The sequence below is a fragment of the Mesoplodon densirostris genome, chromosome 16, assembly GCF_025265405.1.
Source record: "Mesoplodon densirostris isolate mMesDen1 chromosome 16, mMesDen1 primary haplotype, whole genome shotgun sequence".
NCBI classification, from domain to species: Eukaryota; Metazoa; Chordata; class Mammalia; order Artiodactyla; family Ziphiidae; genus Mesoplodon; species Mesoplodon densirostris.
In genome coordinates, this window is record NC_082676.1 from 11,573,276 (window position 1) to 11,586,135 (window position 12,860).

The 12,860-nt window shown below is 48.3% G+C and overlaps 1 long non-coding RNA gene across 1 annotated transcript in view; it reads right to left on the minus strand.

Moving 5' to 3' along the window:
- Window positions 1-12,860, minus strand: part of LOC132476158 (uncharacterized) — a 221,935-nt gene that overhangs the window by 10,837 nt on the left and 198,238 nt on the right. The gene's annotated exons all lie outside the window — the stretch shown is intronic.

Below are 12,860 nucleotides of genomic sequence, written 5' to 3' on the forward strand. Positions count from 1 at the left end.
GGCCAGATGAGGCCCACAGGCTATGAGTTCCCGACTGCCGGCCTGCCTGGGAGAGAGGGGAAAGCGAGTCCTTGCTGAGGGCAGCGGGGGCTGAAGCATCCATGGAGGAGCCTGAAAGAGCCTGAAGAGCTTCCCCCGGCTCTGCCAGGTGTGGGAAGCCCAGAGAGGGAGTGCTCAAGAAGGGGACAGTGGGCTTCGAGGCGGTCAAGAAGCAGAGCGAGGCCACAATGAGGCCAGATCAGTTCAATCCCAGTCCCAGCTGTGACTCCAGGTGGGCAGGCTGCTGTGTGGCCTTGGACAAGTTACCTGGCCTCTCTGTGCCTTCCTTTTTTCTTGTGGAGGTTGACTCCACTCCACAGGGTGTCCAGTTCCACACATCCTTGAACAAATCCCTGATATGTGTCAGGCTCTGTTCTGGCCCTGGGGACTCAGCACTGCAGGAAGCAGGGCAAGCCCCTGCTTCCAAAGGCCATGGTCAAGCTGCTGGCGTGGGACTGGGCCTGGGCTTAATTACCAAGAACTCGAGAGCAGTCAGTTCCTCTTCCTCTGCCAACCTTTGCTTTTGCCACCTTATCCCTAACGTAGCTGTGGCTTGTGAATTCCACTTATTCACTGAGCACCAATTGAATATCATGTATTCTATCCTCAAAATCTGGAGACTGATGTTATTATGGCCCCTATTTTACGGGTGGAGAAACTGAGGTCAGGACACACAGGTTACATAGCTAGGAAGGGGCTGTCTTGGGAAGGAACCCCTGACCCCAGAGACTATTCTCTAGCCCCTCTGCCTTAACTTTTAGCTACTTATCAGTCCCTAGGGAAGCTTAAAGCCATCAGCCAGGGCATCCTTGGAGGTAACATGGAGGAAATGTCCTCCCTTTGTGCTAAACTCTGTCTGGAATTACCTCTTCCCAACTTCAAACAGGCCCCAGTTCCTGACCTTGTTGACTGCATGGCCCTTGGCGCCTTGAGAGATTTCAAACAGCTGATCTTCTTTCATCTTTCTGGACTCGAGGTCTGAGCATTTTTCCGTCTCTCTGACTGAGGCTGCCCTGGGACCCCCTAAGCCATTTTACCATAAATGTCCAGTTATTGGACCTACTATGTGCCAGGTACTTGATAGGCAGGACCTCATTTAACCCTTAACAATTTAACCCTTAACAAGGCAGTGCCAGGGCAGTTGAGGAAACCAAAGCTAGATGGGGTGACGTCACTTGCCCAAAGTCACACAACCCTGAACGGGGATGGCTTCAAAGCCACACCGTGAAGCCCTGTGCCACGTGGCTGCTCTCCACCAGCCGCCCAGTGGGAAGACTTTTCTGCTCTTCACTAAAATCTTCACCCTCCTTCTGCCCAGTTCATTCCCAATGCCTGAGAGCTTCGTTTCCCATTAGTCCCAACGGGAGGGCTCCTTCCTGGGAGCAGGCGCTGGGTGGCTAATGTGTTCCGAGGCTCCCTTCCCAGCCCCTTCTCTCATCTCTTGTGTGGGGTTCCCCGGTGGGGAAGTCTTCCCATCTTTCTCCCCCTAGAGTCTCCAGTTGCTGGGAAAAGCAAGAAGGGAATGAAAGGTGGATGCTGTGGGCAGGGTGCAGGGACAGGCTTTAGGGTTCCAGATTCCAAATGCCCAGGGAAAGTACGGTCAGAAGGGTGGAGCTGCCCAAATCAGATTTGGCTGGTTTTTATCAGCTCCAGAGCTCTTCGGGGCAGCGTGGAATCAAAGGAGGCCAGGGCTATTTGTTTACTTTTTTTCCTCCTTTTTGGCTAAAGGAGATCAAAGCAAATCTGCTCTGCCCAGCTCCTCCCTCCTTTCTTTCTCTTCTCCTAGTCTCCCTTCTTCGAGGCCTGAGAACTAAAAACCCTAAATTTGAGAGGGAGGGTTTGTTATCACCACCTCATTATTTATCCCTGCTGTGACTCTGCACTGAACCCTAGGTCGAGCACTTTATGGGAACAACGGCGTAGATTCCTGCAAATGATGAGTGACAGCTCTTATTATTCCCCTGGCAGAGGAGGAAACTGAGGCACCGAGAGAGAAAGTCACTCTTCAGTGGTCACTCAAGATTCTGACTCCCCGGTTGAGGCTCTCAAGCCACATCCCTCCTCCAAATCTGTATTTCCACCAAGAAAAATGACATGAGTGTAAAGGGGGCTAACAGCAGAAAACCAGCCTCAAATGTTCCCTGCGTCTCTCTGCTGTGCCCAGCCCTGAGTTCAGGGGCTACAAACTCCAGTGGCTTCAGTGCCCAGGCAAGACACACACATGACTGAAGGCAGCCGGGTGGGAGGCAGCAGAGAGTGGTGGAGACTGCGGTGAACTGGAAAGTCCCGGAGTTTCAACTCAGCACCGGCCCACGGTTGCCTTGGGAAAATCAGGCCCAGTATTGACAGGGTTTTCAGGCAAGCCAGAATTCTAGACATTTTATGTGAAATCTCTGTGTTTTTCTTTAACATGGTGGAAGGTGAGAGTCTATTTTTACTTTAGTGATAAATAGCATAAGCTGATAGTGTGCTATGCTGGCATCCTGGGTTCAATATTCCATTTTCTCAGTGAGTTGAAATACAACCTTTGTCATAGTCCTTCCCACCGTTCTTCCGTTCTTCTATTTCATACTTTTCCTTGTAAAGTCCAAGATGATTTTATCCAATTAAAAAAAATCCTGTGGGTCACTATTTGAAATTACATTAAGTTTATGTATGTTGGCAGAATCGTCATTTGAAGGGTGTGAAGTCTTCCCGCCTATTTATTCTCATCTTATTTCATGCCCTTTGGGAAGATATTTTAGTTTTCTTCCAAAGTCTCTTGATGTTTAAGTGATGGGGAAATTCCAAGATGTTGGAACTGCATGGGCTAAGTAACACCTCCCTTGGGCTGCATCTGTCCTGGGGCCCCGTGTTACCCCTGAGATTCCGGGCGGCCTCACCCCGGGGGGTTGTCATTCAAAGATAACCCTGTCCCACGCAGAGAGATCTCCGGAGCCAGGGACCTCGGGGCAGGCTGGGCTGAGAAACTCTGGGATGTTCAGAGCTTGACCCACCCTGTGGAAAGGCAGGGTACCCACTTCCTTCACACTCAGCCAGATAAGCCCGCAGAAGCGACCCTTTCCTGCCGGGGCTCCAGCCAGCTCATTTTTGACCAGCACTTAAAACAGCAATTAAAAGTAATCCGCACAGTTGTTTTTTTTTTTTTAACAAAAGTTAAAAAAAAAATAAGAAGAAAACACAATCAGTTGGTCAAGGAATATCTGTTGAGGGCCACTAATGGGCACTGCTCAGAGAGCTGTGGCTGGGATTCCAGCTTCATGGATATTATGTTCTAGTGCGAAACACAGGCCATAAACCCAGAAACAGATGAAAAATCAAGGTACATTCCAGTGATGATCAGTGCATGAAGGGATGAAAGTGACGGGAGGCTGGAGGACTCCCATAGACAGGGGTTTGGCGACAGCCTTATAGCGGAGGTGCCTATATGCCAAGACCTGAGTGATGGAAAAAAGACAGCCATGGTGCCTCCTTGGTGATCCTGACACCCAGGAAAACCACTGTGACATTTGGGCATATGCCCCGCCAAACTTTTTTGCCTAATTCTATTTTTATATTGATGCGGTTTTTAAAAAATTTTTAAATTCTGTTGTACATGTCTGCATTTTCCAAAAACCAGAAGTGGCCACATAGTATTTTAAAACCACCTTCTTTTCGTACTCGAAGTCTCAGTTTCCCCATCTGTGAACCAGAGTTGATCTTAGTAGCTATGCCACGTGAGGGTGAAACAGGCGGGTGTGAAGATTACCCAAGAAAATGGCCTATGGCATATGATTGATCCAAAGATCAGTCATTATTGGTATTGAAAAAAAATTTTTTTTTCTATTTTTTGGCTGTGCCTCACGGCATGCGGGATCTTAGTTCCCTGACCAGGGATCGCAATCGTGCCCCCTGCAATGGAAGCACAGCCCCTCAACCACTGAACTGCCAGGGAAGTCCCCCATTATTGGTATTTTTTAAAAATCACTTTGCAATATAGCAGCCCTGAGAGGTGGAGATTATCGTTTCCATATTGCAGGGGAGATTTCAAGGCTGAGATGGGAGCCAGCTGGGGAGAGGGCAGGACATCATTCCCTGGCCCCCAGCCTCTGCACCATGAAACCTCAACCAGATACCACCCCTTCCTCCCTGGAGAGGAAGTTAAGGCTGAAACCAGGGGCTTCTTTTCGGTTGTTTTTCTCCCCTCTGTGATGTTGTTCATTTTTGTGAACACCGCAGTTATCTGATGTCACAGGTTTGGGGAACCCAAACCGCAGACACAAATACGCTGTGTTATTCTTTGAAGGATTGTGTGGTGAGATAAGGGAGCTTGGTGCTGGGGGGATACAGCATGCAAGGAGGCACGGCTTGTTTTTGCAGAACTAGGGGCGTCAGTGTTTGTTCTTGGGTTCAGAGGCGTCAGCATCTTTGGTAGGAGCTCAGTCACTGGTCACGGTCTCCCTGGTCACACTGGGTGTGCTAAGACTTACCCTTCCCCAGTGCTGCCAGAACAGCCAGGCGACAGGCGTGGGGGAAACCCAGCGACATCACCAGCCCCACAGCAGCAGCATCTCCTGATGATGCTGCCGAAAAGGCTGGTGGCCCAGTGGTGCCTGAGGCTAAAGCTTGCTGGGCCCTTCCATCTTCTGGTAGATTCTGAGTTAACCCGAAAATCCTGTTCGGTTTTCCTGTGCTTTTTGAGAATGTCACTCAAACAACTGAATTCCCTCTCTGACCTAAGTGTCACGAGGCCTGCAAAAACCCCGCTTCCTGCTTCTGCCCTGACCTCCATGCAGACTATTATCCACATGCAGTCGATGGGATCCTGTGAAAACCCAAGTCAGGTCACATCCCTCCTCTGCTCAGAACCCTCCTGTGGCTCCCACTTCACTCAGGGTCAAAGCCAAGTCCTTACTGTGGCCTGCAAGGTTCTGCCTGCCCAATCTTGCCCTCTCCTCCTCCACCCTCACTCCGTCATCTCTCCCACTCACTGCACTGGCCTCCACCATGCCCCTTTGGGCCTCAGGGCCTTTGCACTTACTGCTCCCTTACTTCCTTCACAATACATTACACAATACAATACATTCTTATCAGAGAGGCTGACACCCACCAAAATGATGTCTCTTTCCCAAAATACCTATCCCTTACCCGGCTTTATTTTTCTTCCTAGCTCCTTGTCACTACCTGACATGTCAGATACTTATTCTTTTGTTTACTGTCAATTGGACCTAAGTTTCTGGGAACTTTTGTGTTTCTCTGGTACCTAGAAACTTCCTGACACATTGAGTAAGCTCAATTTCTTCTTTTGTGTAAATAAATGCAAGAATCTTGGGGTCAACTACTTCAGACCAAAGGGTTCAGGATAATAAGAATCATAAAGGATTTTAAAGCGGGGACTTCCATGATCCATTGGTTTGGGAATGATCACTGAAGCTTCTGAAGGAGGCCACATGCTCTAACTGTGGGGCACGCACATCATGGGGGCTGCTGGATAGTGTTGTGTGGAATACAGACAACTTAATATCAGTGCCTCCCTCATCTCAGGGATTAAATCAGATGATATGTGTACGATGCTTAGCCCCTTGCTTGGAATGTGGTGCTCAGCAAATGGTCATTGTAAGTACCAGCTATAGCAAGAGGGGAAGCATGGAGACAGGATTAGCTGACAGCCAGGTTCCTGGATCGAGTGACTGCATGGATGGGCATGCCCGAAACTGAAAATAAAGGATGAAGTTTGGGGTATGGTTGAGGCCAAGGGTACCAGGGTCAGAGTGGGAAAAAGAGTTGAGGGTTTGTGAGATGTCTCAGTGAACATGTCCAGTTGACAGGTGGACTCAGGAGAGAGACCAAGCCTGGAGTTACAAATTTGGGGATTACCAGTGCAAAGATGGTAAGTGAAGACCCAAAGATGGCCCTAAGTCAGAGATCACGTGCAGAGAAGGAGTAAAGGTGTGGATGGAACCTTTAGGGACTCCCAGTGTCCCTCTTCTGCTCAGGGCTTTGTCCTGAGACCTGACTTAGCTCTTCAGGCTGGGGAGGGATCCCCCTCCTTGAGCACATGGACTGATACCCCCTCAAATAAAAGTGAGTTCTCAGCCAGGCAGAAGAGTTGACAATGGCTATGGCTGGGCAATTGACAAGGTCCGCCTCACCTCTATTGTCTAGAAATTTTTTAGCCATCCTCTTCTCTCCTCAACTCACCACAATGTCATTACCACTCTCACTACATGTATTGGTCATCTACAGCTACAATAATGCTACTTAACAAACCACCCCAAACCTTTTACTCTCTTGAATGTGGAGGGAGAGAAGGGAGAGGCAAGAAAACCATAGATGAGACTGAAAAAGAGACGTCAATGAAGTAGGATAACCAGAAAATAGAGGTGATATCAGAGCCAAGGAATTCTTCACCGTTTCCTGGAACCACACCTCTTGACATGTGACCTCATGGTTCCTCTCACAAAAGGGGTAGAGCACATTTCCTCCCCCGTGACTTGAGTTCAGCCACTTCAGTGACTTGCTTCCACCAACAGAATGAGATGAAAGTGACCGTGTGTCCTTTGGAGACTAGGCTTTAAGAGACCTTGCATGTTCCCACCTGGGTTTTATGCCTCTACCATCACTGTAACCAGACACATCTGGTAAAGTCCACGGGTCCCAGAAGAAGATGAGAGGCATGTGAGGCAGAGCAGAGTCCCACCAGCCAGGCCTGCCTATAGCTCAGCTGACCTCCAGTTGAACAGCAGGCAGGTGGGTGGGTCCAGCCAAGATCAGCAGAGCCATCCAGCCAAGCCCACACCAGGTCAGGTGACCTGCAACAACTCCATATTCAAGAGAATAAAAGGTTTGGGGGTGTTTGTGATGCAGAACTATCACAGCTGTAGATGACTGACATGCTGTGATCATGGAAGTGAGACTGCGGTGAGATGAGGAGAGAAGAGGATGGGATTTTTTTTTTTTTTTTTTTTTTTTTTTTTGCGGTACGCGGGCCTCTCACTGTTGTGGCCTCTCCCGTTGCGGAGCACAGGCTCTGGACGCGCAGGCTTAGCGGCCATGGCCCACGGGCCCAGCTGCTCCGCGGCATGTGGGACCTTCCCAGACCGGGGCACGAACCCGTGTCCCCTGCATCGGCAGGCAGACTCTCAACCACTGCGCCACCAGGGAAGCCCGAGGATGGGATTTTAAAAATTCTGGTTAATATAGATATGGCAGACATTGTTGACGGTTCAACCACAGCCGTTGTCAACTCTTCTGGTTGGCTGAGAGAACCCTCTTTGGTTTGAGGGGGTATCGGCCTATGTACTCAAGGAAGGGGTCGTCCTCCCAGTCTGAGGAGATAAATCAAGTCTCAGGACAGAAGCCAATGGTAGAGTAGAAAAAGAGAAAAAAACACTTGTCCTGTATAATGTCTTTGAGTCTTTGCATTAACATCCCTTGAATGACTTGTGGCAGATACTCCTCGGTGCCTGCCTAATACCCACTCTTCCTTTTATCCTTGTTTACAGAACCCTGATTTTATTGGGATGCCAATAGGCCAGCTGAAGGCACTCAGTCTCCTAAAGTCCCTGACAGCTATCAGTGGCCATATGATCCAGGTATGAGCAATAACAATTTAGCAAAATTTTCCAAGTGGGGCCCCTGGGAAAGCTTTTTGAAAAGAGACAAATGTAGTGGGCATTCTGCTTGCTCCTGTCCTCTGCTTCCTGCCTATAATGTGGATGTGAGCTGGAGATAGAATGACCGTCTTGCAACCATGACCAACCATGAGGACAAAAGCCACATGTTCAAGATGGCCAAGCAAAAACCAGGAAAGAACTGGGCCCCCAGTGGCATCACTGAGTCATCCTCTCAGCCAGAGATGCCTACCCTTGGATTTAGTAACAGGAGATAATAGAAACTTGCCAATGGTAAGGTTTTGTGTTACTTGCAGCTGAATGCATGACTGAGAGGTCCACCCCACTGCCTCTGGATTGCTAAACACATGAGAAAATACATTTCCTTAATGATTAAAACCATTTTGCCTTGCGTTTTCTGTCCTTGTAGCTGAATGCATCCTAGTGAGTCCTGAATTTTGCAGCGAGTTGACTTCTGGTAAACTGAGATATGCCTGATCTTGGACTTGAGTGATATGGGGGTGGAGGGCAGGGGTCACTCTCACTCCTTCTGGAAAATCAGATGGTGAGAGGGAGGCATTCTGATTTGCTGTGCACCCTTCTGCCAGGACCAAAAGGTCTAAGGACTCAGGGTTTACTTCCACTTTAGATATCTGTGAAGAGTTCTTACTATTCGAGTTGTTTGTTTGCTTGTTTGCTTTTGAAGGAGGAAACTAAGGTCCAATGAGGCAAATTTACCACCTAAGGCACTCAGCCAGAGCTAGGTCTGGCCTGGGATCATCTTTTTTTCTCCTTTCTGGCCCCTTGTCTTCTCATCAGCAGAATGAGATTACTCAAGGGCAAAGCTTTTCAAACATTTCATTTCAAAGTAGGCAAAACCGTTTATAACTGAACTCTTAACTTGTCCAACCTATAAAAAAGATACAAGGGAAACTGCTCAGAGTGAGGAGGGTCAGGAGGCCTTGAAGCCTCCTCCCCAAGCCCCATGGCCCACTGGCACCTCACCGCAAACCTGGGTTTGTGGGAGGCTTTTAGGAAACACCAGCCTAGATTATCCCAAGGCCTTTGGGAAAATCTCTGAGACCAAGAGGGGAGTCTCTGATCTTTTAAACTTTGCTAAAATGTTTCGCAGATGACAGGCACGCACACAGCAAACCAAAACCAAAACCAAAAGCTCTCTAACGGTGCAAAAGGAACAGAAAGTCACCTCCCTCCCGTCTCTGACTTGCCATTCTTCCTGGAAAATACAGGGCCTTGTCTCCCAGAGAGATGGTCTTTGCGTCTCGCAGTATGTATATGTACACATATTGCCCCGTCTTACCTCGCAAAACACACACACACACACACACACACACACACACATTGTAGCATCCTATAATCACTGTTTTGCACCTTGTTTTTCTCGGTTAATGTTACATCTTGACAGTTTTTCCAAATCAGTACTCAGAGGTCTGCTTCATTCACTTCAGTGGCTACATGATATTGAAATACTATTTATTTGGCTAAAAAGGCCCTTTTTCTTGACTAAGAGGTACAAGCTACTATGTATAGAATAAATAAGATACATGGATATATTGTACAGCCAGGGAATATAGCAAATATTCTATAATAACTTTAAATGGAGTATAAGGTATAGAAATATTGAATCACTATGTTGTACACCTGAAATAATATAATATTGTAAGTCAACTATATTTTAATTTTTAAAAAACAAGAAAAGAAAAAAATAAAGAAAATGGGATACTAAAAACAACAAAAAAAAGGTTCTTATTCTTGGATACTCAGGTTGCTTCCAGTTTTTTACTGTGTCAAAGAATCCTGCAGTGAAGGTCTTTAGTTCTTTATATTTGCATCTTGGTACACATGTGCTAATTTAGATGCTTGATTTGTTCTCTCTCTTTTTGTCTCTGTGTCTCTGTTTTTGTCTCTCTCTCTCTCTTTCTGCTTTTTTGCTTTATTTATTTATTTTTTGCTTATTTGCATTTTTCAACTTTTATTCTATGAGCATGTCTTATTTGTGGAATAATTAAAAGGATATGTTTACAGGCCCAGGCCTCTAGCTTCAGCCAAGTTAGATAAACAACCCCACGCACAAGCACAATTGAGAAAGAAAAGAAAAAAGAAAAATTCAGCCTCGGCTGCTGAGGCCTCTTTGGCTGGGAGTTTGCGTATCTGGAGAGCTGTGCACCAAGGCCCAGCCCTGCCTGCTGCAACACGTTCTGGAGTGCAGGGTCTGGGTTCTGGTTTAGGCTGTGTCATTAACTTGCCGGGTGACTCCAGGTAAGTCACTGAGCCCAGCTGAGCCATCAGAAGAGCGTTCACTATGTGCCAGGCTCTCAGCTAAGTGTGATATAGTGTCTGGGGAGGCTGGTATTATTATCCCAACATCTCAGATGAAGGAAAGAAAGTCAGGGAGATGAAGCGCTTGCCAGTCTCCTCTAGATCAGTCAAGGAACCACCATCCACCCAGCCCAGGAGTCGGCCCTGATTCCTCCCCACCTCCCCTGCAAATATCAGCTTACCTTCAAGTACCCTTGGCTCTACCTTCAAAACATGTGCCTGTCTCTCACTGAATCCTCACCACGCAGCCTTCCAGGCCCTCTGTCATCTACCCGGCCACCCACCTTTCTAATTTCATCTCCCACCCCCACTCTTCCCCGGCTTTCTCTGCCCCATCACACCTGGCTCACTCCCAACCTCGGGGCCTTTGCACTTGCTCCTCTACCTGGAGTCTTTTCCTTCCCAGTAGCTCCAGGACTAGGTTGAGGCAAACGAGATGCCCAGGGTGAAAACATTAAGGAGATTTGCCAACCTGCCCCTGAACGAACCTGAGACTGAGCCTTGCTCACATTCTGAACCCTGGGTCACTCGCTTACCTCACCCTCACCTGGCACTGCTTCCCAGACTTGGTTCTTCTCATCATTTGGGTCTTGGCTTACATGACTCCCTCCTCAGAGAGACGCCCCCAGACCATCTTAGTTAAGGGTGTTCCCATCTCTATCTAGCCCACCCCATGGTCTCATTTTCATTTATTTTCATTGCTCTTATTGTACAATTATTTGTTTTGTGCCTATCTCTACCCACTAGGTTATAAGCTCTGTGAGGGAGGGGACTCATTCTCCGATACCACCTAGTATATTCTCTGCTATATCCCCAGAACCCAGCGCACAGACAGCATTCAGTTTATAACATACTCAATAAATAACCGTGGGGTGAATGAATGAATGAACGCATGCATGAGCTGGTTAGAGGCAGAGTCACGATTCAACCCAGGTTTACCTGGCTCCAAAGTCAGTCCTCCCATCCACGACTGAGAAGCAAGGGCCAGGGCACCCGTGACTGTGGCTTGTGTCACAGCCTGTCCTGATAGGAAGCCTGAGACCCAAGGACAGGCTGCCTGAGGAAAGTTCTAGGTGGGGAGGAACTTGGCCACAATCACGGGGGCTGCTGTCAGCCTCAGGCCTTCGTGAGGCCAGCTGTGGCCCACCCCCCTCGTTCTAGTTTTTATTTTTAGAGGCAAGTTTTTGGGCACAGAGAAAGCTCCTTAGGAAAAGTCCAGCAAGAGGATAAGGGAGGAGGTTTTGAAACCCGGTGGAAAAGTAGGTCAGGCCGGGTTGCTGGCTGGCATCCAGACGATAAGGCCTCTGTGGAAGTTTAATAACGTGAGCGACCGTATCCATGACATAATTCATAACTGAGAGGAAATAGCGATTAAGGGGCAATTGTGCAATGTGGGACAAGCCTCCTTCACAGCTCATAAAAGCAGGAGCAGAGAGAGGTGACTCTGTCATTCTGGGGCCACTGGGGGCCGGGCAGGCAGCCCACGGAGGCTGGGGGCTGTTTCTACATTGAGGGGTTTACACCCATCTTTCCTCTCCCCCTCAGGCCGCAGGGAACTGGGAGGACGTGGAAGGCAGAGACTCCCTTCAGCAAGCCCTACTATGTGCCTGGCTGGGCTCGGGGCTGGGGTGAGAGCCATAAACATGGCATTTTGCCGCAGTTGAGAGATTTGGATGCAGCTGCACTGTTTTGATGCTGCCTTGTCAAAATGGAAAATTGCTTTGATTATCAAGTGAACTGTGCAACAGACACCCTGACACTTATTCCATCTCCCCCTCCCCCCACTCCAGTTACTATTGATTTTCAGTTTCCCCTTTATTCATTCTCTATTGTTTGATCTTTCCGGGAGCACTCTTTGCTTTTATAATCAGTTACACACACACACACACACACACACACACACACATTAAATCCGCATCGTCACCTTTTCGCTTTCTTGAATAAGCCAAGCATGCGCTCACCCCAGGGCCTTTGCACTTGCTGTGCCCTCTGCCTGGAATGCTCCTCCCTTAGATAACCCCATAACTCACCCCTCACCTCCTTCAGGTCTTCACTCAAATGTTACCTTCCCTTTGAAGTCTTAGCTGACCGACCTTTTCAAAGCAGCAAACCCATCTGCTGTTCTCTATCTACCTCTCTTATTTTATTTTTATCTACAGCACCTATCACCAATTAACCCTCTCCATCTGCTGTTCATTTTTTTATTGCCTGCTTGGTCCCACTAGTATGTTAGTGCTACCGGCAAAGGGGCTTTTGTCCGTCTTGTTCTTGGCTGCACCTCCAGTGTCGGGAACTGCGCCTGGAACACTGTAGTTGCTCAGGAAATGTTGGTGGTTGAATGAATGAGTAAATGTTTGCTACTATTATTGACTGATAAAAAGGCTGACCATTTGCTGGTTTGGTCTGGGGGCCGCCTCAGAATGCCCCCAGCTCAAGCCTTTCTTGGATGCTACTGTTGGGATCAGAAGTTGGCGTCATCAAGGCTGGCTCGGCTGGCCCGGGTATTGGCAGCTGGCAGCTGTTCTGATTGGTCAGTGCTCAGTTTGAAGACCACACCTCCTCCTTCCTCCCTGGGAACTCCTTGGCTACTTTAAGATTCTAAATGCATCAACCCACTGACCCCACCCATTCATGAACATCCTCATGCAAGGGAGCCAAGTTCTGTATGCAAAAGTGGTTCCTTGCAAAACTTTTCACAATAGTGAAATAGCATGCGCACGCGTGCGCACACACACGCACAACAGAGTCAGGGATACACACGCTCCTGCGCACAAACTCAGACACACACTGACCTCGAGATCCAGACCCGGGGACACACATATGCATACAATTAAACACACACACTCATTTTGTCATTCACACACCCAGACGCATGCTCACATGCCCGAG